The sequence below is a fragment of the Patagioenas fasciata genome, chromosome 6, assembly GCF_037038585.1.
Source record: "Patagioenas fasciata isolate bPatFas1 chromosome 6, bPatFas1.hap1, whole genome shotgun sequence".
Lineage (NCBI taxonomy): Eukaryota > Metazoa > Chordata > Aves > Columbiformes > Columbidae > Patagioenas > Patagioenas fasciata.
In genome coordinates, this window is record NC_092525.1 from 53,545,078 (window position 1) to 53,571,317 (window position 26,240).

Genomic DNA, 26,240 nt, shown 5'->3' on the forward strand with positions numbered 1-26,240 from the left:
GGGCTTAGTGAGAGAGGCTGGGACAGAGAACAGGATGAGAAGGAAATAAGGCAAGGCAAGGCAAGGCAAGGCTAGGCCAAAGGACGTTTCTTTGATTTATATTTTCTACCACATTCATCTTGAGATGAGAGGAAAGCCATCAGACCATATGGATTAGGCCCAAACAAAAGCCCCGGCTACTTGAGACACTTAGACTAAGCCTAAACCAGAAAGATCTCTCCATAAAGATGTTTTTTATACTGTACTTCCACAATCAGCTGGCAGTACAAAAGAACAAGCGGCAGACATACTTAGGCTGAGACATGGTGGTTTGGTGCAGAGACCATGCATATCATGGGAATATTTCAGCATTTCTGCTCTGGTTTTCAGTGTATTACACCAAAAACCCACCTGATGACATCATTTCAAGAGCAAAAGCAGCAATTTGCAGAATTCAGCTTCTTTGGGGAACTGAGCAATTGCTGAGCTGACAGCAAGTCCTGCTGGGTCCCTGTCACCTGCAGAGTGCCCGCATCCTCCCCACGGTAGCGGGCATTGTGACAAAGGTTCTACGTCAGCTGGGTGTGGCAGCCGAGCACCCGCTAGGGGAGGGGGAGCCTGTCAGCCCCGGGCCTGTCACTGCCTGCTGTCCCCCGTGTCACCAGCGAGGCCTCTGAAAAGTTTCCAAAACATGCCCAGACTTGGGTCCAAAGTGGCCAAAAGTCTCCAAGAGACAAGTCGGGAAAAGGATATGGAAGAGAGGGAGAAAGCCAAGGGAGCAGGCCAAAGGGAGGCAAGAGAAAAAAGTAGTGCAGGGCTGCAGGACTGTAATGGAGGAATTGAAAGACGAAAGCCAGGAAGCAGGAGAGTTTGAGAAAAGGAGAGAGGAAAGAAGAGACATGCAGCCAGACGAGGGCTTAGTGAGAGAGGCTGGGACAGAGAACGGGATGAGAAGGAAATAAGGCAAGGCAAGGCTAGGCCAAAGGACGTTTCTTTGATTTATATTTTCTACCACATTCATCTTGAGATGAGAGGAAAGCCATCAGACCATATGGATTAGGCCCAAACAAAAGCCCCGGCTACTTGAGACACTTAGACTAAGCCTAAACCAGAAAGATCTCTCCATAAAGATGTTTTTTATACTGTACTTCCACAATCAGCTGGCAGTACAAAAGAACAAGCGGCAGACATACTTAGGCTGAGACATGGTGGTTTGGTGCAGAGACCATGCGTATCATGGGAATATTTCAGCATTTCTGCTCTGGTTTTCAGTGTATTACACCAAAACACCCACCTGATGACATCATTTCAAGAGCAAAAGCAGCAATTTGCAGAATTCAGCTTCTTTGGGGAACTGAGCAATTGCTGAGCTGACAGCAAGTCCTGCTGGGTCCCTGTCACCTGCAGAGTGCCCGCATCCTCACCACGGTAGCGGGCATTGTGACAAAGGTTCTATGTCAGCTGGGTGTGGCAGCCGAGCGCCCGCTAGGGGAGGGGGAGCCTGTCAGCCCCGGGCCTGTCACTGCCTGCTGTCCCCCCTGTCACCAGCGAGGCCTCTGAAAAGTTTCCAAAACTTCCCCAGATTTGGCTCCGAAGTGGCCAAAAGTCTCCAAGAGACAAGTCGGGAAGAAGAATATGGAAGAGAGGGAGAAAGCCAAGGGAGCAGGCCCAAGGGAGGCAAGAGGAAAAAGTAGTGCCGGGCTGCAGGACTGAAATGGAGGAATTGAAAGACGAAAGCCAGGAAGCAGGAGAGTTAGAGAAAAGGAGAGAGGAAAGAAGAGACATTCAGCCAGACGAGCGCTTAGTGAGAGAGGCTGGGACAGAGAACAGGATGAGAAGGAAATAAGGCAAGGCAAGGCAAGGCAAGGCTAGGCCAAAGGACGTTTCTTTGATTTATATTTTCTACCACATTCATCTTGAGATGAGAGGAAAGCCATCAGACGTTATGGATTAGGCCCAAACAAAAGCCCCGGCTACTGGAGACACTTAGACTAAGCCTAAACCAGAAAGATCTCTCCATAAAGATGGTTTTTATACTGTACTTCCACAATCAGCTGGCAGTACAAAAGAACAAGCGGAAGATGTACTTAGGCTGAGTCATGGTGGTTTGGTGCAGAGACCATGCGTATCATGGGAATATTTCAGCATTTCTGCTCTGGTTTTCAGTGTATTACACCAAAACACCCACCTGATGACATCATTTCAAGAGCAAAAGCAGCAATTTGCAGAATTCAGCTTCTTTGGGGAACTGAGCAATTGCTGAGCTGACAGCAAGTCCTGCTGGGTCCCTGTCACCTGCAGAGTGCCCGCATCCTCCCCACGGTAGCGGGCATTGTGACAAAGGTTCTACGTCAGCTGGGTGTGGCAGCCGAGCGCCCGCTAGGGGAGGGGGAGCCTGTCAGCCCCGGGCCTGTCACTGCCTGCTGTCCCCCCTGTCACCAGCGAGGCCTCCGAAAAGTTTCCAAAACCTCCCCAGATTTGGCTCCAAAGTGGCCAAAAGTCTCCAAGAGACATGTCGGGAAGAAGAATATGGAAGAGAGGGAGAAAGCCAAGGGAGCAGGCCAAAGGGAGGCAAGAGGAAAAAGTAGTGCCGGGCTGCAGGACTGAAATGGAGGAATTGAAAGACGAAAGCCAGGAAGCAGGAGAGTTTGAGAAAAGGAGAGAGGAAAGAAGAGACATGCAGCCAGACGAGGGCTTAGTGAGAGAGGCTGGGACAGAGAACAGGATGAGAAGGAAATAAGGCAAGGCAAGGCAAGGCAAGGCTAGGCCAAAGGACGTTTCTTTGATTTATATTTTCTACCACATTCATCTTGAGATGAGAGGAAAGCCATCAGACCATATGGATTAGGCCCAAACAAAAGCCCCGGCTACTTGAGACACTTAGACTAAGCCTAAACCAGAAAGATCTCTCCATAAAGATGGTTTTTATACTGTACTTCCACAATCAGCTGGCAGTACAAAAGAACAAGCGGAAGATGTACTTAGGCTGAGTCATGGTGGTTTGGTGCAGAGATCATGCATATCATGGGAATATTTCAGCATTTCTGCTCTGGTTTTCAGTGTATTACACCAAAACACCCACCTGATGACATCATTTCAAGAGCAAAGCAGCAATTTGCAAAATTCAACTTCTTTGGGGAACTGAGCAATTGCTGAGCTGACAGCAAGTCCTGCTGGGTCCCTGTCACCTGCAGAGTGCCCGCATCCTCTCCACGGTAGCGGGCATTGTGACAAAGGTTCTATGTCAGCTGGGTGTGGCAGCCGAGCACCCGCTAGGGGAGGGGGAGCCTGTCAGCCCCGGGCCTGTCACTGCCTGCTGTCCCCCGTGTCACCAGCGAGGCCTCTGAAAAGTTTCCAAAACATGCCCAGACTTGGGTCCAAAGTGGCCAAAAGTCTCCAAGAGACAAGTCGGGAAAAGGATATGGAAGAGAGGGAGAAAGCCAAGGGAGCAGGCCAAAGGGAGGCAAGAGAAAAAAGTAGTGCGGGGCTGCAGGACTGTAATGGAGGAATTGAAAGACGAAAGCCAGGAAGCAGGAGAGTTTGAGAAAAGGAGAGAGGAAAGAAGAGACATGCAGCCAGACGAGGGCTTAGTGAGAGAGGCTGGGACAGAGAACAGGATGAGAAGGAAATAAGGCAAGGCAAGGCAAGGCAAGGCTAGCCCAAAGGACGTTTCTTTGATTTATATTTTCTACCACATTCATCTTGAGATGAGAGGAAAGCCATCAGACCATATGGATTAGGCCCAAACAAAAGCCCCGGCTACTTGAGACACTTAGACTAAGCCTAAACCAGAAAGATCTCTCCATAAAGATGGTTTTTATACTGTACTTCCACAATCAGCTGGCAGTACAAAAGAACAAGCGGCAGACATACTTAGGCTGAGACATGGTGGTTTGGTGCAGAGACCATGCGTATCATGGGAATATTTCAGCATTTCTGCTCTGGTTTTCAGTGTATTACACCAAAACACCCACCTGATGACATCATTTCAAGAGCAAAAGCAGCAATTTGCAGAATTCAGCTTCTTTGGGGAACTGAGCAATTGCTGAGCTGACAGCAAGTCCTGCTGGGTCCCTGTCACCTGCAGAGTGCCCGCATCCTCACCACGGTAGCGGGCATTGTGACAAAGGTTCTATGTCAGCTGGGTGTGGTAGCCGAGCGCCCGCTAGGGGAGGGGGAGCCTGTCAGCCCCGGGCCTGTCACTGCCTGCTGTCCCCCCTGTCACCAGCGAGGCCTCTGAAAAGTTTCCAAAACCTCCCCAGATTTGGCTCCAAAGTGGCCAAAAGTCTCCAAGAGACAAGTCGGGAAGAAGAATATGGAAGAGAGGGAGAAAGCCAAGGGAGCAGGCCAAAGGGAGGGAAGAGAAAAAAGTAGTGCCGGGCTGCAGGACTGAAATGGAGGAATTGAAAGACGAAAGCCAGGAAGCAGGAGAGTTTGAGAAAAGGAGAGAGGAAAGAAGAGACATGCAGCCAGACAAGGGCTTAGTGAGAGAGGCTGGGACAGAGAACAGGATGAGAAGGAAATAAGGCAAGGCAAGGCAAGGCAAGGCTAGGCCAAAGGAAGTTTCTTTGATTTATATTTTCTACCACATTCAACTTGAGATGAGAGGAAAGCCATCAGACCATATGGATTAGGCCCAAACAAAAGCCCCGGCTACTTGAGACACTTAGACTAAGCCTAAACCAGAAAGATCTCTCCATAAAATGGTTTTTATACTGTACTTCCACAATCAGCTGGCAGTACAAAAGAACAAGCGGAAGATGTACTTAGGCTGAGTCATGGTGGTTTGGTGCAGAGACCATGCATATCATGGGAATATTTCAGCATTTCTGCTCTGGTTTTCAGTGTATTACACCAAAACACCCACCTGATGACATCATTTCAAGAGCAAAAGCAGCAATTTGCAGAATTCAGCTTCTTTGGGGAACTGAGAAATTGCTGAGCTGACAGCAAGTCCTGCTGGGTCCCTGTCACCTGCAGAGTGCCCGCATCCTCCCCACGGTAGCGGGCATTGTGACAAAGGTTCTACGTCAGCTGGGTGTGGCAGACGAGCGCCCGCTAGGGGAGGGGGAGCCTGTCAGCCCCGGGCCTGTCACTGCCTGCTGTCCCCCCTGTCACCAGCGAGGCCTCTGAAAAGTTTCCAAAACATCCCCAGACTTGGGTCCAAAGTGGCCAAAAGTCTCCAAGAGACAAGTCGGGAAGAAGGATATGGAAGAGAGGGAGAAAGCCAAGGGAGCAGGCCCAAGGGAGGCAAGAGTAAAAAGTAGTGCCGGGCTGCAGGACTGAAATGGAGGAATTGAAAGACGAAAGCCAGGAAGCAGGAGAGTTTGAGAAAAGGAGAGAGGAAAGAAGAGACATTCAGCCAGACGAGGGCTTAGTGAGAGAGGCTGGGACAGAGAACGGGATGAGAAGGAAATAAGGCAAGGCAAGGCTAGGCCAAAGGACGTTTCTTTGGTTTATATTTTCTACCACATTCATCTTGAGATGAGAGGAAAGCCATCAGACCATATGGATTAGGCCCAAACAAAAGCCCCGGCTACTTGAGACACTTAGACTAAGCCTAAACCAGAAAGATCTCTCCATAAAGATGGTTTTTATACTGTACTTCCACAATCAGGTGGCAGTACAAAAGAACAAGCGGCAGACATACTTAGGCTGAGACATGGTGGTTTGGTGCAGAGACCATGCGTATCATGGGAATATTTCAGCATTTCTGCTCTGGTTTTCAGTGTATTACACCAAAACACCCACCTGATGACATCATTTCAAGAGCAAAAGCAGCATTTTGCAGAATTCAGCTTCTTTGGGGAACTGAGCAATTGCTGAGCTGACAGCAAGTCCTGCTGGGTCCCTGTCACCTGCAGAGTGCCCGCATCCTCACCACGGTAGCGGGCATTGTGACAAAGGTTCTACGTCAGCTGGGTGTGGCAGCGGAGCGCCCGCTAGGGGAGGGGGAGCCTGTCAGCCCCGGGCCTGTCACTGCCTGCTGTCCCCCCTGTCACCAGCGAGGCCTCTGAAAAGTTTCCAAAACCTCCCCAGATTTGGCTCCAAAGTGGCCAAAAGTCTCCAAGAGACAAGTCGGGAAGAAGAATATGGAAGAGAGGGAGAAAGCCAAGGGAGCAGGCCAAAGGGAGGCAAGAGGAAAAAGTAGTGCCGGGCTGCAGGACTGAAATGGAGGAATTGAAAGACGAAAGCCAGGAAGCAGGAGAGTTTGAGAAAAGGAGAGAGGAAAGAAGAGACATGCAGCCAGACGAGGGCTTAGTGAGAGAGGCTGGGACAGAGAACAGGATGAGAAGGAAATAAGGCAAGGCAAGGCAAGGCAAGGCTAGGCCAAAGGACGTTTCTTTGATTTATATTTTCTACCACATTCATCTTGAGATGACAGGAAAGCCATCAGACCATATGGATTAGGCCCAAACAAAAGCCCCGGCTACTTGAGACACTTAGACTAAGCCTAAACCAGAAAGATCTCTCCATAAAGATGGTTTTTATACTGTACTTCCACAATCAGCTGGCAGTACAAAAGAACAAGCGGAAGATGTACTTAGGCTGAGTCATGGTGGTTTGGTGCAGAGACCATGCATATCATGGGAATATTTCAGCATTTCTGCTCTGGTTTTCAGTGTATTACACCAAAACACCCACCTGATGACATCATTTCAAGAGCAAAAGCAGCAATTTGCAGAATTCAGCTTCTTTGGGGAACTGAGCAATTGCTGAGCTGACAGCAAGTCCTGCTGGGTCCCTGTCACCTGCAGAGTGCCCGCATCCTCACCACGGTAGCAGGCATTGTGACAAAGGTTCTACGTCAGCTGGGTGTGGCAGCCGAGCGCCCGCTAGGGGAGGGGGAGCCTGTCAGCCCCGGGCCTGTCACTGCCTGCTGTCCCCCCTGTCACCAGCGAGGCCTCTGAAAAGTTTCCAAAACATCCCCAGACTTGGGTCCAAAGTGGCCAAAAGTCTCCAAGAGACAAGTCGGGAAGAAGGATATGGAAGAGAGGGAGAAAGCCAAGGGAGCAGGCCCAAGGGAGGCAAGAGGAAAAAGTAGTGCCGGGCTGCAGGACTGAAATGGAGGAATTGAAAGACGAAAGCCAGGAAGCAGGAGAGTTTGAGAAAAGGAGAGAGGAAAGAAGAGACATTCAGCCAGACGAGGGCTTAGTGAGAGAGGCTGGGACAGAGAACAGGATGAGAAGGAAATAAGGCAAGGCAAGGCTAGGCCAAAGGACGTTTCTTTGATTTATATTTTCTACCACATTCATCTTGAGATGAGAGGAAAGCCATCAGACCATATGGATTAGGCCCAAACAAAAGCCCCGGCTACTTGAGACACTTAGACTAAGCCTAAACCAGAAAGATCTCTCCATAAAGATGGTTTTTATACTGTACTTCCACAATCAGCTGGCAGTACAAAAGAACAAGCGGCAGACATACTTAGGCTGAGACATGGTGGTTTGGTGCAGAGACCATGCATATCATGGGAATATTTCAGCATTTCTGCTCTGGTTTTCAGTGTATTACACCAAAACACCCACCTGATGACATCATTTCAAGAGCAAAAGCAGCAATTTGCAGAATTCAGCTTCTTTGGGGAACTGAGCAATTGCTGAGCTGACAGCAAGTCCTGCTGGGTCCCTGTCACCTGCAGAGTGCCCGCATCCTCACCACGGTAGCGGGCATTGTGACAAAGGTTCTACGTCAACTGGGTGTGGCAGCCGAGCGCCCGCTAGGGGAGGGGGAGCCTGTCAGCCCCGGGCCTGTCACTGCCTGCTGTCCCCCGTGTCACCAGCGAGGCCTCTGAAAAGTTTCCAAAACATGCCCAGACTTGGGTCCAAAGTGGCCAAAAGTCTCCAAGAGAAAAGTCGGGAAGAAGGATATGGAAGAGAGGGAGAAAGCCAAGGGAGCAGGCCCAAGGGAGGCAAGAGAAAAAAGTAGTGCCGGGCGGCAGGACTGAAATGGAGGAATTGAAAGACGAAAGCCAGGAAGCAGGAGAGTTTGAGAAAAGGAGAGAGGAAAGAAGAGACATGCAGCCAGACGAGGGCTTAGTGAGAGAGGCTGGGACAGAGAACAGGATGAGAAGGAAATAAGGCAAGGCAAGGCTAGGCCAAAGGACGTTTCTTTGATTTATATTTTCTACCACATTCATCTTGAGATGAGAGGAAAGCGATCAGACCATATGGATTAGGCCCAAACAAAAGCCCCGGCTACTTGAGACACTTAGACTAAGCCTAAACCAGAAAGATCTCTCCATAAAGATGGTTTTTATACTGTACTTCCACAATCTTCTGTCAGTACAAAAGAACAAGCGGCAGACATACTTAGGCTGAGACATGGTGGTTTGGTGCAGAGACCATGCATATCATGGGAATATTTCAGCATTTCTGCTCTGGTTTTCAGTGTATTACACCAAAACACCCACCTGATGACATCATTTCAAGAGCAAAAGCAGCAATTTGCAGAATTCAGCTTCTTTGGGGAACTGAGCAATTGCTGAGCTGACAGCAAGTCCTGCTGGGTCCCTGTCACCTGCAGAGTTCCCGCATCCTCCCCACGGTAGCGGGCATTGTGACAAAGGTTCTACGTCAGCTGGGTGTGGCAGCCGAGCGCCCGCTAGGGGAGGGGGAGCCTGTCAGCCCCGGGCCTGTCACTGCCTGCTGTCCCCCGTGTCTACGAGCGAGGCCTCTGAAAAGTTTCCAAAACATGCCCAGACTTGGGTCCAAAGTGGCCAAAAGTCTCCAAGAGACAAGTCGGGAAGAAGGATATGGAAGAGAGGGAGAAAGCCAAGGGAGCAGGCCAAAGGGAGGCAAGAGAAAAAAGTAGTGCCGGGCTGCAGGACTGAAATTGAGGAATTGAAAGACGAAAGCCAGGAAGCAGGAGAGTTTGAGAAAAGGAGAGAGGAAAGAAGAGACATGCAGCCAGACGAGGGCTTAGTGAGAGAGGCTGGGACAGAGAACAGGATGAGAAGGAAATAAGGAAAGGCAAGGCTAGGCCAAAGGACGTTTCTTTGATTTATATTTTCTACCACATTCATCTTGAGATGAGAGGAAAGCCATCAGACCATAAGGATTAGGCCCAAACAAACGCCCCGGCTACTTGAGACACTTAGACTAAGCCTAAACCAGAAAGATCTCTCCATAAAGATGGTTTTTATACTGTACTTCCACAATCAGGTGGCAGTACAAAAGAACAAGCGGCAGACATACTTAGGCTGAGACATGGTGGTTTGGTGCAGAGACCATGCATATCATGGGAATATTTCAGCATTTCTGCTCTGGTTTTCAGTGTATTACACCAAAACACCCACCTGATGACATCATTTCAAGAGCAAAAGCAGCAATTTGCAGAATTCAGCTTCTTTGGGGAACTGAGCAATTGCTGAGCTGACAGCAAGTCCTGCTGGGTCCCTGTCACCTGCAGAGTGCCCGCATCCTCACCACGGTAGCGGGCATTGTGACAAAGGTTCTACGTCAGCTGGGTGTGGCAGCCGAGCGCCCGCTAGGGGAGGGGGAGCCTGTCAGCCCCGGGCCTGTCACTGCCTGCTGTCCCCCCTGTCACCAGCGAGGCCTCTGAAAAGTTTCCAAAACATGCCCAGACTTGGGTCCAAAGTGGCCAAAAGTCTCCAAGAGACAAGTCGGGAAGAAGGATATGGAAGAGAGGGAGAAAGCCAAGGGAGCAGGCCAAAGGGAGGCAAGAGGAAAAAGTAGTGCCAGGCTGCAGGAATGAAATGGAGGAATTGAAAGACGAAAGCCAGGAAGCAGGAGAGTTTGAGAAAAGGAGAGAGGAAAGAAGAGACATGCAGCCAGACGAGGGCTTAGTGAGAGAGGCTGGGACAGAGAACAGGATGAGAAGGAAATAAGGCAAGGCAAGGCAAGGCAAGGCTAGGCCAAACGAGGTTTCCTTGATTTATATTTTCTACCACATTCATCTTGAGATGAGGAGGAAAGCCATCAGACCTTATGGATTAGGCCCAAACAAAAGCCCCGGCTACTTGAGACACTTAGACTAAGCCTAAACCAGAAAGATCTCTCCATAAAGATGGTTTTTATACTGTACTTCCACAATCAGCTGGCAGTACAAAAGAACAAGCGGAAGATGTACTTAGGCTGAGTCATGGTGGTTTGGTGCAGAGACCATGCATATCATGGGAATATTTCAGCATTTCTGCTCTGGTTTTCAGTGTATTACACCAAAACACCCACCTGATGACATCATTTCAAGAGCAAAGCAGCAATTTGCAGAATTCAGCTTCTTTGGGGAACTGAGCAATTGCTGAGCTGACAGCAAGTCCTGCTGGGTCCCTGTCACCTGCAGAGTGCCCGCATCCTCACCACGGTAGCGGGCATTGTGACAAAGGTTCTACGTCAGCTGGGTGTGGCAGCCGAGCGCCCGCTAGGGGAGGGGGAGCCTGTCAGCCCCGGGCCTGTCACTGCCTGCTGTCCCCCGTGTCACCAGCGAGGCCTCTGAAAAGTTTCCAAAACATCCCCAGACTTGGGTCCAAAGTGGCCAAAAGTCTCCAAGAGACAAGTCGGGAAGAAGGATATGGAAGAGAGGGAGAAAGCCAAGGGAGCAGGCCAAAGGGAGGCAAGAGGAAAAAGTAGTGCCGGGCTGCAGGACTGAAATGGAGGAATTGAAAGACGAAAGCCAGGAAGCAGGAGAGTTTGAGAAAAGTAGAGAGGAAAGAAGAGACATGCAGCCAGACGAGGGCTTAGTGAGAGAGGCTGGGACAGAGAACAGGATGAGAAGGAAATAAGGCAAGGCAAGGCAAGGCAAGGCTAGGCCAAACGAGGTTTCCTTGATTTATATTTTCTACCACATTCATCTTGAGATGAGGAGGAAAGCCATCAGACCTTATGGATTAGGCCCAAACAAAAGCCCCGGCTACTTGAGACACTTAGACTAAGCCTAAACCAGAAAGATCTCTCCATAAAGATGGTTTTTATACTGTACTTCCACAATCAGCTGGCAGTACAAAAGAACAAGCGGAAGATGTACTTAGGCTGAGTCATGGTGGTTTGGTGCAGAGACCATGCATATCATGGGAATATTTCAGCATTTCTGCTCTGGTTTTCAGTGTATTACACCAAAAACCCACCTGATGACATCATTTCAAGAGCAAAGCAGCAATTTGCAAAATTCAACTTCTTTGGGGAACTGAGCAATTGCTGAGCTGACAGCAAGTCCTGCTGGGTCCCTATCACCTGCAGAGTGCCCGCATCCTCACCACGGTAGCGGGCATTGTGACAAAGGCTCTACGTCAGCTGGGTGTGGCAGCCGAGCGCCCGCTAGGGGAGGGGGAGCCTGTCAGCCCCGGGCCTGTCACTGCCTGCTGTCCCCCGTGTCACCAGCGAGGCCTCTGAAAAGTTTCCAAAACATGCCCAGACTTGGGTCCAAAGTGGCCAAAAGTCTCCAAGAGACAAGTCGGGAAGAAGGATATGGAAGAGAGGGAGAAAGCCAAGGGAGCAGGCCAAAGGGAGGCAAGAGGAAAAAGTAGTGCCGGGCTGCAGGACTGAAATGGAGGAATTGAAAGACGAAAGCCAGGAAGCAGGAGAGTTTGAGAAAAGGAGAGAGGAAAGAAGAGACATGCAGCCAGACGAGGGCTTAGTGAGAGAGGCTGGGACAGAGAACAGGATGAGAAGGAAATAAGGCAAGGCAAGGCAAGGCAAGGCTAGGCCAAACGAGGTTTCCTTGATTTATATTTTCTACCACATTCATCTTGAGATGAGGAGGAAAGCCATCAGACCTTATGGATTAGGCCCAAACAAAAGCCCCGGCTACTTGAGACACTTAGACTAAGCCTAAACCAGAAAGATCTCTCCATAAAGATGGTTTTTATACTGTACTTCCACAATCAGCTGGCAGTACAAAAGAACAAGCGGCAGACATACTTAGGCTGAGACATGGTGGTTTGGTGCAGAGACCATGCATATCATGGGAATATTTCAGCATTTCTGCTCTGGTTTTCAGTGTATTACACCAAAACACCCACCTGATGACATCATTTCAAGAGCAAAAGCAGCAATTTGCAGAATTCAGCTTCTTTGGGGAACTGAGCAATTGCTGAGCTGACAGCAAGTCCTGCTGGGTCCCTGTCACCTGCAGAGTGCCCGCATCCTCACCACGGTAGCGGGCATTGTGACAAAGGTTCTACGTCAGCTGGGTGTGGCAGCCGAGCGCCCGCTAGGGGAGGGGGAGCCTGTCAGCCCCGGGCCTGTCACTGCCTGCTGTCCCCCCTGTCACAAGCGAGGCCTCTGAAAAGTTTCAAAACATCCCCAGACTTTGCTCCAAAGTGGTCAAAAGTCTCCAAGAGACAAGTCGGGAAGAAGGATATGGAAGAGAGGGAGAAAGCCAAGGGAGCAGGCCAAAGGGAGGCAAGAGGAAAAAGTAGTGCCAGGCTGCAGGAATGAAATGGAGGAATTGAAAGACGAAAGCCAGGAAGCAGGAGAGTTTGAGAAAAGGAGAGAGGAAAGAAGAGACATGCAGCCAGACGAGGGCTTAGTGAGAGAGGCTGGGACAGAGAACAGGATGAGAAGGAAATAAGGCAAGGCAAGGCAAGGCAAGGCTAGGCCAAACGAGGTTTCCTTGATTTATATTTTCTACCACATTCATCTTGAGATGAGGAGGAAAGCCATCAGACCTTATGGATTAGGCCCAAACAAAAGCCCCGGCTACTTGAGACACTTAGACTAAGCCTAAACCAGAAAGATCTCTCCATAAAGATGGTTTTTATACTGTACTTCCACAATCAGCTGGCAGTACAAAAGAACAAGCGGAAGATGTACTTAGGCTGAGTCATGGTGGTTTGGTGCAGAGACCATGCATATCATGGGAATATTTCAGCATTTCTGCTCTGGTTTTCAGTGTATTACACCAAAAACCCACCTGATGACATCATTTCAAGAGCAAAGCAGCAATTTGCAAAATTCAACTTCTTTGGGGAACTGAGCAATTGCTGAGCTGACAGCAAGTCCTGCTGGGTCCCTATCACCTGCAGAGTGCCCGCATCCTCACCACGGTAGCGGGCATTGTGACAAAGGTTCTACGTCAGCTGGGTGTGGCAGCCGAGCGCCCGCTAGGGGAGGGGGAGCCTGTCAGCCCCGGGCCTGTCACTGCCTGCTGTCCCCCCTGTCACCAGCGAGGCCTCTGAAAAGTTTCCAAAACATGCCCAGACTTGGGTCCAAAGTGGCCAAAAGTCTCCAAGAGACAAGTCGGGAAGAAGGATATGGAAGAGAGGGAGAAAGCCAAGGGAGCAGGCCAAAGGGAGGCAAGAGGAAAAAGTAGTGCCGGGCTGCAGGAATGAAATGGAGGAATTGAAAGACGAAAGCCAGGAAGCAGGAGAGTTTGAGAAAAGGAGAGAGGAAAGAAGAGACATGCAGCCAGACGAGGGCTTAGTGAGAGAGGCTGGGACAGAGAACAGGATGAGAAGGAAATAAGGCAAGGCAAGGCAAGGCAAGGCTAGGCCAAACGAGGTTTCCTTGATTTATATTTTCTACCACATTCATCTTGAGATGAGGAGGAAAGCCATCAGACCTTATGGATTAGGCCCAAACAAAAGCCCCGGCTACTTGAGACACTTAGACTAAGCCTAAACCAGAAAGATCTCTCCATAAAGATGGTTTTTATACTGTACTTCCACAATCAGCTGGCAGTACAAAAGAACAAGCGGAAGATGTACTTAGGCTGAGTCATGGTGGTTTGGTGCAGAGACCATGCATATCATGGGAATATTTCAGCATTTCTGCTCTGGTTTTCAGTGTATTACACCAAAACACCCACCTGATGACACCATTTCAAGAGCAAAAGCAGCAGTTTGCAGAATTCAGCTTCTTTGGGGAACTGAGCAATTGCTGAGCTGACAGCAAGTCCTGCTGGGTCCCTGTCACCTGCAGAGTGCCCGCATCCTCACCACGGTAGCGGGCATTGTGATAAAGGTTCTACGTCAGCTGGGTGTGGCAGCCGAGCGCCCGCTAGGGGAGGGGGAGCCTGTCAGCCCCGGGCCTGTCACTGCCTGCTGTCCCCCCTGTCACAAGCGAGGCCTCTGAAAAGTTTCAAAACATCCCCAGACTTTGCTCCAAAGTGGTCAAAAGTCTCCAAGAGACAAGTCAGGAAGAAGGATATGGAAGAGAGGGAGAAAGCCAAGGGAGCAGGCCAAAGGGAGGCAAGAGGAAAAAGTAGTGCCAGGCTGCAGGAATGAAATGGAGGAATTGAAAGACGAAAGCCAGGAAGCAGGAGAGTTTGAGAAAAGGAGAGAGGAAAGAAGAGACATGCAGCCAGACGAGGGCTTAGTGAGAGAGGCTGGGACAGAGAACAGGATGAGAAGGAAATAAGGCAAGGCAAGGCAAGGCAAGGCTAGGCCAAACGAGGTTTCCTTGATTTATATTTTCTACCACATTCATCTTGAGATGAGGAGGAAAGCCATCAGACCTTATGGATTAGGCCCAAACAAAAGCCCCGGCTACTTGAGACACTTAGACTAAGCCTAAACCAGAAAGATCTCTCCATAAAGATGGTTTTTATACTGTACTTCCACAATCTTCTGTCAGTACAAAAGAACAAGCGGCAGACATACTTAGGCTGAGACATGGTGGTTTGGTGCAGAGACCATGCATATCATGGGAATATTTCAGCATTTCTGCTCTGGTTTTCAGTGTATTACACCAAAACACCCACCTGATGACATCATTTCAAGAGCAAAAGCAGCAATTTGCAGAATTCAGCTTCTTTGGGGAACTGAGCAATTGCTGAGCTGACAGCAAGTCCTGCTGGGTCCCTGTCACCTGCAGAGTTCCCGCATCCTCCCCACGGTAGCGGGCATTGTGACAAAGGTTCTACGTCAGCTGGGTGTGGCAGCCGAGCGCCCGCTAGGGGAGGGGGAGCCTGTCAGCCCCGGGCCTGTCACTGCCTGCTGTCCCCCGTGTCTACGAGCGAGGCCTCTGAAAAGTTTCCAAAACATGCCCAGACTTGGGTCCAAAGTGGCCAAAAGTCTCCAAGAGACAAGTCGGGAAGAAGGATATGGAAGAGAGGGAGAAAGCCAAGGGAGCAGGCCAAAGGGAGGCAAGAGAAAAAAGTAGTGCCGGGCTGCAGGACTGAAATGGAGGAATTGAAAGACGAAAGCCAGGAAGCAGGAGAGTTTGAGAAAAGGAGAGAGGAAAGAAGAGACATGCAGCCAGACGAGGGCTTAGTGAGAGAGGCTGGGACAGAGAACAGGATGAGAAGGAAATAAGGAAAGGCAAGGCTAGGCCAAAGGACGTTTCTTTGATTTATATTTTCTACCACATTCATCTTGAGATGAGAGGAAAGCCATCAGACCATAAGGATTAGGCCCAAACAAACGCCCCGGCTACTTGAGACACTTAGACTAAGCCTAAACCAGAAAGATCTCTCCATAAAGATGGTTTTTATACTGTACTTCCACAATCAGGTGGCAGTACAAAAGAACAAGCGGCAGACATACTTAGGCTGAGACATGGTGGTTTGGTGCAGAGACCATGCATATCATGGGAATATTTCAGCATTTCTGCTCTGGTTTTCAGTGTATTACACCAAAACACCCACCTGATGACATCATTTCAAGAGCAAAAGCAGCAATTTGCAGAATTCAGCTTCTTTGGGGAACTGAGCAATTGCTGAGCTGACAGCAAGTCCTGCTGGGTCCCTGTCACCTGCAGAGTGCCCGCATCCTCACCACGGTAGCGGGCATTGTGACAAAGGTTCTACGTCAGCTGGGTGTGGCAGCCGAGCGCCCGCTAGGGGAGGGGGAGCCTGTCAGCCCCGGGCCTGTCACTGCCTGCTGTCCCCCCTGTCACCAGCGAGGCCTCTGAAAAGTTTCCAAAACATGCCCAGACTTGGGTCCAAAGTGGCCAAAAGTCTCCAAGAGACAAGTCGGGAAGAAGGATATGGAAGAGAGGGAGAAAGCCAAGGGAGCAGGCCAAAGGGAGGCAAGAGGAAAAAGTAGTGCCAGGCTGCAGGAATGAAATGGAGGAATTGAAAGACGAAAGCCAGGAAGCAGGAGAGTTTGAGAAAAGGAGAGAGGAAAGAAGAGACATGCAGCCAGACGAGGGCTTAGTGAGAGAGGCTGGGACAGAGAACAGGATGAGAAGGAAATAAGGCAAGGCAAGGCAAGGCAAGGCTAGGCCAAACGAGGTTTCCTTGATTTATATTTTCTACCACATTCATCTTGAGATGAGGAGGAAAGCCATCAGACCTTATGGATTAGGCCCAAACAAAAGCCCCGGCTACTTGAGACACTTAGACTAAGCCTAAACCAGAAAGATCTCTCCATAAAGATGGTTTTTATACTGTACTTCCACAATCAGCTGGCAGTACAAAAGAACAAGCGGAAGATGTACTTAGGCTGAGTCATGGTGTTTTGGTGCAGAGACCATGCATATCATGGGAATATGTCAGCATTTCTGCTCTGGTTTTCAGTGTATTACACCAAAACACCCACCTGATGACATCATTTCAAGAGCAAAGCAGCAATTTGCAAAATTCAACTTCTTTGGGGAACTGAGCAATTGCTGAGCTGACACCAAGTCCTGCTGGGTCCCTGTCACCTGCAGAGTGCCCGCATCCTCACCACGGTAGCGGGCATTGTGACAAAGGTTCTATGTCAGCTGGGTGTGGCAGCCGAGCGCCCGCTAGGGGAGGGGGAGCCTGTCAGCCCCGGGCCTGTCACTGCCTGCTGTCCCCCCTGTCACCAGCGAGGCCTCTGAAAAGTTTCCAAAACCTCCCCAGATTTGGCTCCAAAGTGGCCAAAAGTCTCCAAGAGACAAGTCGGGAAGAAGAATATGGAAGAGAGGGAGAAAGCCAAGGGAGCAGGCCAAAGGGAGGCAAGAGAAAAAAGTAGTGCCGGGCTGCAGGACTGAAATGGAGGAATTGAAAGAGGAAAGCCAGGAAGCAGGAGAGTTTGAGAAAAGGAGAGAGGAAAGAAGAGACATGCAGCCAGACGAGGGCTTAGTGAGAGAGGCTGGGACAGAGAACAGGATGAGAAGGAAATAAGACAAGGCAAGGCTAGGCCAAAGGACGTTTCTTTGATTTATATTTTCTACCACATTCATCTTGAGATGAGAGGAAAGCCATCAGACCATATGGATTAGGCCCAAACAAAAGCCCCGGCTACTTGAGACACTTAGACTAAGCCTGAACCAGAAAGATCTCTCCATAAAGATGGTTTTTATACTGTACTTCCACAATCTTCTGTCAGTACAAAAGAACAAGCGGCAGACATACTTAGGCTGAGACATGGTGGTTTGGTGCAGAGACCATGCATATCATGGGAATATTTCAGCATTTCTGCTCTGGTTTTCAGTGTATTACACCAAAACACCCACCTGATGACATCATTTCAAGAGCAAAAGCAGCAATTTGCAGAATTCAGCTTCTTTGGGGAACTGAGCAATTGCTGAGCTGACAGCAAGTCCTGCTGGGTCCCTGTCACCTGCAGAGTGCCCGCATCCTCACCACGGTAGCGGGCATTGTGACAAAGGTTCTACGTCAGCTGGGTGTGGCAGCCGAGCGCCCGCTAGGGGAGGGGGAGCCTGTCAGCCCCGGGCCTGTCACTGCCTGCTGTCCCCCCTGTCACAAGCGAGGCCTCTGAAAAGTTTCAAAACATCCCCAGACTTTGCTCCAAAGTGGTCAAAAGTCTCCAAGAGACAAGTCGGGAAGAAGGATATGGAAGAGAGGGAGAAAGCCAAGGGAGCAGGCCAAAGGGAGGCAAGAGGAAAAAGTAGTGCCAGGCTGCAGGAATGAAATGGAGGAATTGAAAGACGAAAGCCAGGAAGCAGGAGAGTTTGAGAAAAGGAGAGAGGAAAGAAGAGACATGCAGCCAGACGAGGGCTTAGTGAGAGAGGCTGGGACAGAGAACAGGATGAGAAGGAAATAAGGCAAGGCAAGGCAAGGCAAGGCTAGGCCAAACGAGGTTTCCTTGATTTATATTTTCTACCACATTCATCTTGAGATGAGGAGGAAAGCCATCAGACCTTATGGATTAGGCCCAAACAAAAGCCCCGGCTACTTGAGACACTTAGACTAAGCCTAAACCAGAAAGATCTCTCCATAAAGATGGTTTTTATACTGTACTTCCACAATCAGCTGGCAGTACAAAAGAACAAGCGGAAGATGTACTTAGGCTGAGTCATGGTGGTTTGGTGCAGAGACCATGCATATCATGGGAATATTTCAGCATTTCTGCTCTGGTTTTCAGTGTATTACACCAAAACACCCACCTGATGACATCATTTCAAGAGCAAAGCAGCAATTTGCAGAATTCAGCTTCTTTGGGGAACTGAGCAATTGCTGAGCTGACAGCAAGTCCTGCTGGGTCCCTGTCACCTGCAGAGTGCCCGCATCCTCACCACGGTAGCGGGCATTGTGACAAAGGTTCTACGTCAGCTGGGTGTGGCAGCCGAGCGCCCGCTAGGGGAGGGGGAGCCTGTCAGCCCCGGGCCTGTCACTGCCTGCTGTCCCCCGTGTCACCAGCGAGGCCTCTGAAAAGTTTCCAAAACATCCCCAGACTTGGGTCCAAAGTGGCCAAAAGTCTCCAAGAGACAAGTCGGGAAGAAGGATATGGAAGAGAGGGAGAAAGCCAAGGGAGCAGGCCAAAGGGAGGCAAGAGGAAAAAGTAGTGCCGGGCTGCAGGACTGAAATGGAGGAATTGAAAGACGAAAGCCAGGAAGCAGGAGAGTTTGAGAAAAGGAGAGAGGAAAGAAGAGACATGCAGCCAGACGAGGGCTTAGTGAGAGAGGCTGGGACAGAGAACAGGATGAGAAGGAAATAAGGCAAGGCAAGGCAAGGCAAGGCTAGGCCAAACGAGGTTTCCTTGATTTATATTTTCTACCACATTCATCTTGAGATGAGGAGGAAAGCCATCAGACCTTATGGATTAGGCCCAAACAAAAGCCCCGGCTACTTGAGACACTTAGACTAAGCCTAAACCAGAAAGATCTCTCCATAAAGATGGTTTTTATACTGTACTTCCACAATCAGCTGGCAGTACAAAAGAACAAGCGGCAGACATACTTAGGCTGAGACATGGTGGTTTGGTGCAGAGACCATGCATATCATGGGAATATTTCAGCATTTCTGCTCTGGTTTTCAGTGTATTACACCAAAACACCCACCTGATGACATCATTTCAAGAGCAAAAGCAGCAATTTGCAGAATTCAGCTTCTTTGGGGAACTGAGCAATTGCTGAGCTGACAGCAAGTCCTGCTGGGTCCCTGTCACCTGCAGAGTGCCCGCATCCTCACCACGGTAGCGGGCATTGTGACAAAGGTTCTACGTCAGCTGGGTGTGGCAGCCGAGCGCCCGCTAGGGGAGGGGGAGCCTGTCAGCCCCGGGCCTGTCACTGCCTGCTGTCCCCCCTGTCACAAGCGAGGCCTCTGAAAAGTTTCAAAACATCCCCAGACTTTGCTCCAAAGTGGTCAAAAGTCTCCAAGAGACAAGTCGGGAAGAAGGATATGGAAGAGAGGGAGAAAGCCAAGGGAGCAGGCCAAAGGGAGGCAAGAGGAAAAAGTAGTGCCAGGCTGCAGGAATGAAATGGAGGAATTGAAAGACGAAAGCCAGGAAGCAGGAGAGTTTGAGAAAAGGAGAGAGGAAAGAAGAGACATGCAGCCAGACGAGGGCTTAGTGAGAGAGGCTGGGACAGAGAACAGGATGAGAAGGAAATAAGGCAAGGCAAGGCAAGGCAAGGCTAGGCCAAACGAGGTTTCCTTGATTTATATTTTCTACCACATTCATCTTGAGATGAGGAGGAAAGCCATCAGACCTTATGGATTAGGCCCAAACAAAAGCCCCGGCTACTTGAGACACTTAGACTAAGCCTAAACCAGAAAGATCTCTCCATAAAGATGGTTTTTATACTGTACTTCCACAATCAGCTGGCAGTACAAAAGAACAAGCGGAAGATGTACTTAGGCTGAGTCATGGTGGTTTGGTGCAGAGACCATGCATATCATGGGAATATTTCAGCATTTCTGCTCTGGTTTTCAGTGTATTACACCAAAAACCCACCTGATGACATCATTTCAAGAGCAAAGCAGCAATTTGCAAAATTCAACTTCTTTGGGGAACTGAGCAATTGCTGAGCTGACAGCAAGTCCTGCTGGGTCCCTATCACCTGCAGAGTGCCCGCATCCTCACCACGGTAGCGGGCATTGTGACAAAGGTTCTACGTCAGCTGGGTGTGGCAGCCGAGCGCCCGCTAGGGGAGGGGGAGCCTGTCAGCCCCGGGCCTGTCACTGCCTGCTGTCCCCCCTGTCACCAGCGAGGCCTCTGAAAAGTTTCCAAAACATGCCCAGACTTGGGTCCAAAGTGGCCAAAAGTCTCCAAGAGACAAGTCGGGAAGAAGGATATGGAAGAGAGGGAGAAAGCCAAGGGAGCAGGCCAAAGGGAGGCAAGAGGAAAAAGTAGTGCCGGGCTGCAGGAATGAAATGGAGGAATTGAAAGACGAAAGCCAGGAAGCAGGAGAGTTTGAGAAAAGGAGAGAGGAAAGAAGAGACATGCAGCCAGACGAGGGCTTAGTGAGAGAGGCTGGGACAGAGAACAGGATGAGAAGGAAATAAGGCAAGGCAAGGCAAGGCAAGGCTAGGCCAAACGAGGTTTCCTTGATTTATATTTTCTACCACATTCATCTTGAGATGAGGAGGAAAGCCATCAGACCTTATGGATTAGGCCCAAACAAAAGCCCCGGCTACTTGAGACACTTAGACTAAGCCTAAACCAGAAAGATCTCTCCATAAAGATGGTTTTTATACTGTACTTCCACAATCAGCTGGCAGTACAAAAGAACAAGCGGAAGATGTACTTAGGCTGAGTCATGGTGGTTTGGTGCAGAGACCATGCATATCATGGGAATATTTCAGCATTTCTGCTCTGGTTTTCAGTGTATTACACCAAAACACCCACCTGATGACACCATTTCAAGAGCAAAAGCAGCAGTTTGCAGAATTCAGCTTCTTTGGGGAACTGAGCAATTGCTGAGCTGACAGCAAGTCCTGCTGGGTCCCTGTCACCTGCAGAGTGCCCGCATCCTCACCACGGTAGCGGGCATTGTGATAAAGGTTCTACGTCAGCTGGGTGTGGCAGCCGAGCGCCCGCTAGGGGAGGGGGAGCCTGTCAGCCCCGGGCCTGTCACTGCCTGCTGTCCCCCCTGTCACAAGCGAGGCCTCTGAAAAGTTTCAAAACATCCCCAGACTTTGCTCCAAAGTGGTCAAAAGTCTCCAAGAGACAAGTCAGGAAGAAGGATATGGAAGAGAGGGAGAAAGCCAAGGGAGCAGGCCAAAGGGAGGCAAGAGGAAAAAGTAGTGCCAGGCTGCAGGAATGAAATGGAGGAATTGAAAGACGAAAGCCAGGAAGCAGGAGAGTTTGAGAAAAGGAGAGAGGAAAGAAGAGACATGCAGCCAGACGAGGGCTTAGTGAGAGAGGCTGGGACAGAGAACAGGATGAGAAGGAAATAAGGCAAGGCAAGGCAAGGCAAGGCTAGGCCAAACGAGGTTTCCTTGATTTATATTTTCTACCACATTCATCTTGAGATGAGGAGGAAAGCCATCAGACCTTATGGATTAGGCCCAAACAAAAGCCCCGGCTACTTGAGACACTTAGACTAAGCCTAAACCAGAAAGATCTCTCCATAAAGATGGTTTTTATACTGTACTTCCACAATCAGCTGGCAGTACAAAAGAACAAGCGGAAGATGTACTTAGGCTGAGTCATGGTGGTTTGGTGCAGAGACCATGCATATCATGGGAATATTTCAGCATTTCTGCTCTGGTTTTCAGTGTATTACACCAAAACACCCACCTGATGACATCATTTCAAGAGCAAAGCAGCAATTTGCAGAATTCAGCTTCTTTGGGGAACTGAGCAATTGCTGAGCTGACAGCAAGTCCTGCTGGGTCCCTGTCACCTGCAGAGTGCCCGCATCCTCACCACGGTAGCGGGCATTGTGACAAAGGTTCTACGTCAGCTGGGTGTGGCAGCCGAGCGCCCGCTAGGGGAGGGGGAGCCTGTCAGCCCCGGGCCTGTCACTGCCTGCTGTCCCCCGTGTCACCAGCGAGGCCTCTCAAAAGTTTCCAAAACATGCCCAGACTTGGGTCCAAAGTGGCCAAAAGTCTCCAAGAGACAAGTCGGGAAGAAGGATATGGAAGAGAGGGAGAAAGCCAAGGGAGCAGGCCAAAGGGAGGCAAGAGGAAAAAGTAGTGCCGGGCTGCAGGAATGAAATGGAGGAATTGAAAGACGAAAGCCAGGAAGCAGGAGAGTTTGAGAAAAGGAGAGAGGAAAGAAGAGACATGCAGCCAGACGAGGGCTTAGTGAGAGAGGCTGGGACAGAGAACAGGATGAGAAGGAAATAAGGCAAGGCAAGGCAAGGCAAGGCTAGGCCAAAGGACGTTTCTTTGATTTATATTTTCTACCACATTCATCTTGAGATGAGAGGAAAGCCATCAGACCTTATGGATTAGGCCCAAACAAAAGCCCCGGCTACTTGAGACACTTAGACTAAGCCTAAACCAGAAAGATCTCTCCATAAAGATGGTTTTTATACTGTACTTCCACAATCAGCTGGCAGTACAAAAGAACAAGCGGCAGACATACTTAGGCTGAGACATGGTGGTTTGGTGCAGAGACCATGCATATCATGGGAATATTTCAGCATTTCTGCTCTGGTTTTCAGTGTATTACACCAAAACACCCACCTGATGACATCATTTCAAGAGCAAAAGCAGCAATTTGCAGAATTCAGCTTCTTTGGGGAACTGAGCAATTGCTGAGCTGACAGCAAGTCCTGCTGGGTCCCTGTCACCTGCAGAGTGCCCGCATCCTCACCACGGTAGCGGGCATTGTGACAAAGGTTCTACGTCAGCTGGGTGTGGCAGCCGAGCGCCCGCTAGGGGAGGGGGAGCCTGTCAGCCCCGGGCCTGTCACTGCCTGCTGTCCCCCCTGTCATAAGCGAGGCCTCTGAAAAGTTTCAAAACATACCCAGACTTGGCTCCAAAGTGGTCAAAAGTCTCCAAGAGACAAGTCGGGAAGAAGGATATGGAAGAGAGGGAGAAAGCCAAGGGAGCAGGCCAAAGGGAGGCAAGAGGAAAAAGTAGTGCCGGGCTGCAGGACTGAAATGGAGGAATTGAAAGACGAAAGCCAGGAAGCAGGAGAGTTTGAGAAAAGGAGAGAGGAAAGAAGAGACATGCAGCCAGACGAGGGCTTAGTGAGAGAGGCTGGGACAGAGAACAGGATGAGAAGGAAATAAGGCAAGGCAAGGCAAGGCAAGGCTAGGCCAAACGAGGTTTCCTTGATTTATATTTTCTACCACATTCATCTTGAGATGAGGAGGAAAGCCATCAGACCTTATGGATTAGGCCCAAACAAAAGCCCCGGCTACTTGAGACACTTAGACTAAGCCTAAACCAGAAAGATCTCTCCATAAAGATGGTTTTTATACTGTACTTCCACAATCAGCTGCCAGTACAAAAGAACAAGCGGAAGATGTACTTAGGCTGAGTCATGGTGGTTTGGTGCAGAGACCATGCATATCATGGGAATATTTCAGCATTTCTGCTCTGGTTTTCAGTGTATTACACCAAAACACCCACCTGATAACATCATTTCAAGAGCAAAGCAGCAATTTGCAAAATTCAACTTCTTTGGGGAACTGAGCAATTGCTGAGCTGACAGCAAGTCCTGCTGGGTCCCTGTCACCTGCAGAGTGCCCGCATCCTCACCACGGTAGCGGGCATTGTGACAAAGGCTCTACGTCAGCTGGGTGTGGTAGCCGAGCGCCCGCTAGGGGAGGGGGAGCCTGTCAGCCCCGGGCCTGTCACTGCCTGCTGTCCCCCGTGTCACCAGTGAGGCCTCTGAAAAGTTTCCAAAACATGCCCAGACTTGGGTCCAAAGTGGCCAAAAGTCTCCAAGAGACAAGTCGGGAAGAAGGATATGGAAGAGAGGGAGAAAGCCAAGGGAGCAGGCCAAAGGGAGGCAAGAGAAAAAAGTAGTGCCGGGCTGCAGGACTGAAATGGAGGAATTGAAAGACGAAAGCCAGGAAGCAGGAGAGTTTGAGAAAAGGAGAGAGGAAAGAAGAGACATGCAGCCAGACGAGGGCTTAGTGAGAGAGGCTGGGACAGAGAACAGGATGAGAAGGAAATAAGGCAAGGCAAGGCAAGGCAAGGCTAGGCCAAAGGACGTTTCTTTGATTTATATTTTCTACCACATTCATCTTGAGATGAGAGGAAAGCCATCAGACCATATGGATTAGGCCCAAACAAAAGCCCCGGCTACTTGAGACACTTAGACTAAGCCTAAACCAGAAAGATCTCTCCATAAAGATGGTTTTTATACTGTACTTCCACAATCAGCTGGCAGTACAAAAGAACAAGCGGAAGATGTACTTAGGCTGAGTCATGGTGGTTTGGTGCAGAGAGCATGCATATCATGGGAATATTTCAGCATTTCTGCTCTGGTTTTCAGTGTATTACACCAAAACACCCACCTGATGACATCATTTCAAGAGCAAAAGCAGCAATTTGCAGAATTCAGCTTCTTTGGGGAACTGAGCAATTGCTGAGCTGACAGCAAGTCCTGCTGGGTCCCTGTCACCTGCAGAGTGCCCGTATCCTCACCACGGTAGCGGGAATTGTGACAAAGGTTCTACGTCTGCTGGGTGTGGCAGCCGAGCGCCCGCTAGGGGAGGGGGAGCCTGTCAGCCCCGGGCCTGTCACTGCCTGCTGTCCCCCCTGCCACAAGCGAGGCCTCTGAAAAGTTTCAAAACATCCCCAGACTTGGCTCCAAAGTGGTCAAAACTCTCCAAGAGACAAGTCGGGAAGAAGGATATGGAAGAGAGGGAGAAAGCCAAGGGAGCAGGTCAAAGGGAGGCAAGAGGAAAAAGTAGTGCCGGGCTGCAGGACTGAAATGGAGGAATTGAAAGACGAAAGCCAGGAAGCAGGAGAGTTTGAGAAAAGGAGAGAGGAAAGAAGAGACATGCAGCCAGACGAGGGCTTAGTGAGAGAGGCTGGGACAGAGAACAGGATGAGAAGGAAATAAGGCAAGGCAAGGCAAGGCAAGGCTCGGCCAAACGAGGTTTCCTTGATTTATATTTTCTACCACATTCATCTTGAGATGAGGAGGAAAGCCATCAGACCTTATGGATTAGGCCCAAACAAAAGCCCCGGCTACTTGAGAGACTTAGACTAAGCCTAAACCAGAAAGATCTCTCCATAAAGATGGTTTTTATACTGTACTTCCACAATCAGCTGGCAGTACAAAAGAACAAGCGGAAGATGTACTTAGGCTGAGTCATGGTGGTTTGGTGCAGAGACCATGCATATCATGGGAATATTTCAGCATTTCTGCTCTGGTTTTCAGTGTATTACACCAAAAACCCACCTGATGACATCATTTCAAGAGCAAAGCAGCAATTTGCAAAATTCGATTTCTTTGGGGAACTGAGCAATTGCTGAGCTGACAGCAAGTCCTGCTGGGTCCCTGTCACCTGCAGAGTGCCCGCATCCTCACCACGGTAGCGGGCATTGTGACAAAGGTTCTACGTCAGCTGGGTGTGGCAGCCAAGCGCCCGCTAGGGGTGGGGGAGCCTGTCAGCCCCGGGCCTGTCACTGCCTGCTGTCCCGCCTGTCACAAGCGAGACCTCTGAAAAGTTTCTAAACATCCCCAGACTTGGCTCCAAAGTGGTCAAAAGTCTCCAAGAGACAAGTCGGGAAGAAGGATATGGAAGAGAGGGAGAATGCCAAGGGAGCAGGCCCAAGGGAGGCAAGAGGAAAAAGTAGTGCCGGGCTGCAGGACTGAAATGGAGGAATTGAAAGAGGAAAGCCAGGAAGCAGGAGAGTTTGAGAAAAGGAGAGAGGAAAGAAGAGACATGCAGCCAGACGAGGGCTTAGTGAGAGAGGCTGGGACAGAGAACAGGATGAGAAGGAAATAAGGCAAGGCAAGGCTAGGCTAGGCCAAAGGACGTTTCTTTGATTTATATTTTCTACCACATTCATCTTGAGATGAGAGGAAAGCCATCAGACCATATGGATTAGGCCCAAACAAAAGCCCCGGCTACTTGAGACACTTAGACTAAGCCTAAACCAGAAAGATCTCTCCATAAAGATGGTTTTTATACTGTACTTCCACAATCTTCTGTCAGTACAAAAGAACAAGCGGCAGACATACTTAGGATGAGACATGGTGGTTTGGTGCAGAGACCATGCATATCATGGGAATATTTCAGCATTTCTGCTCTGGTTTTCAGTGTATTACACCAAAACACCCACCTGATGAC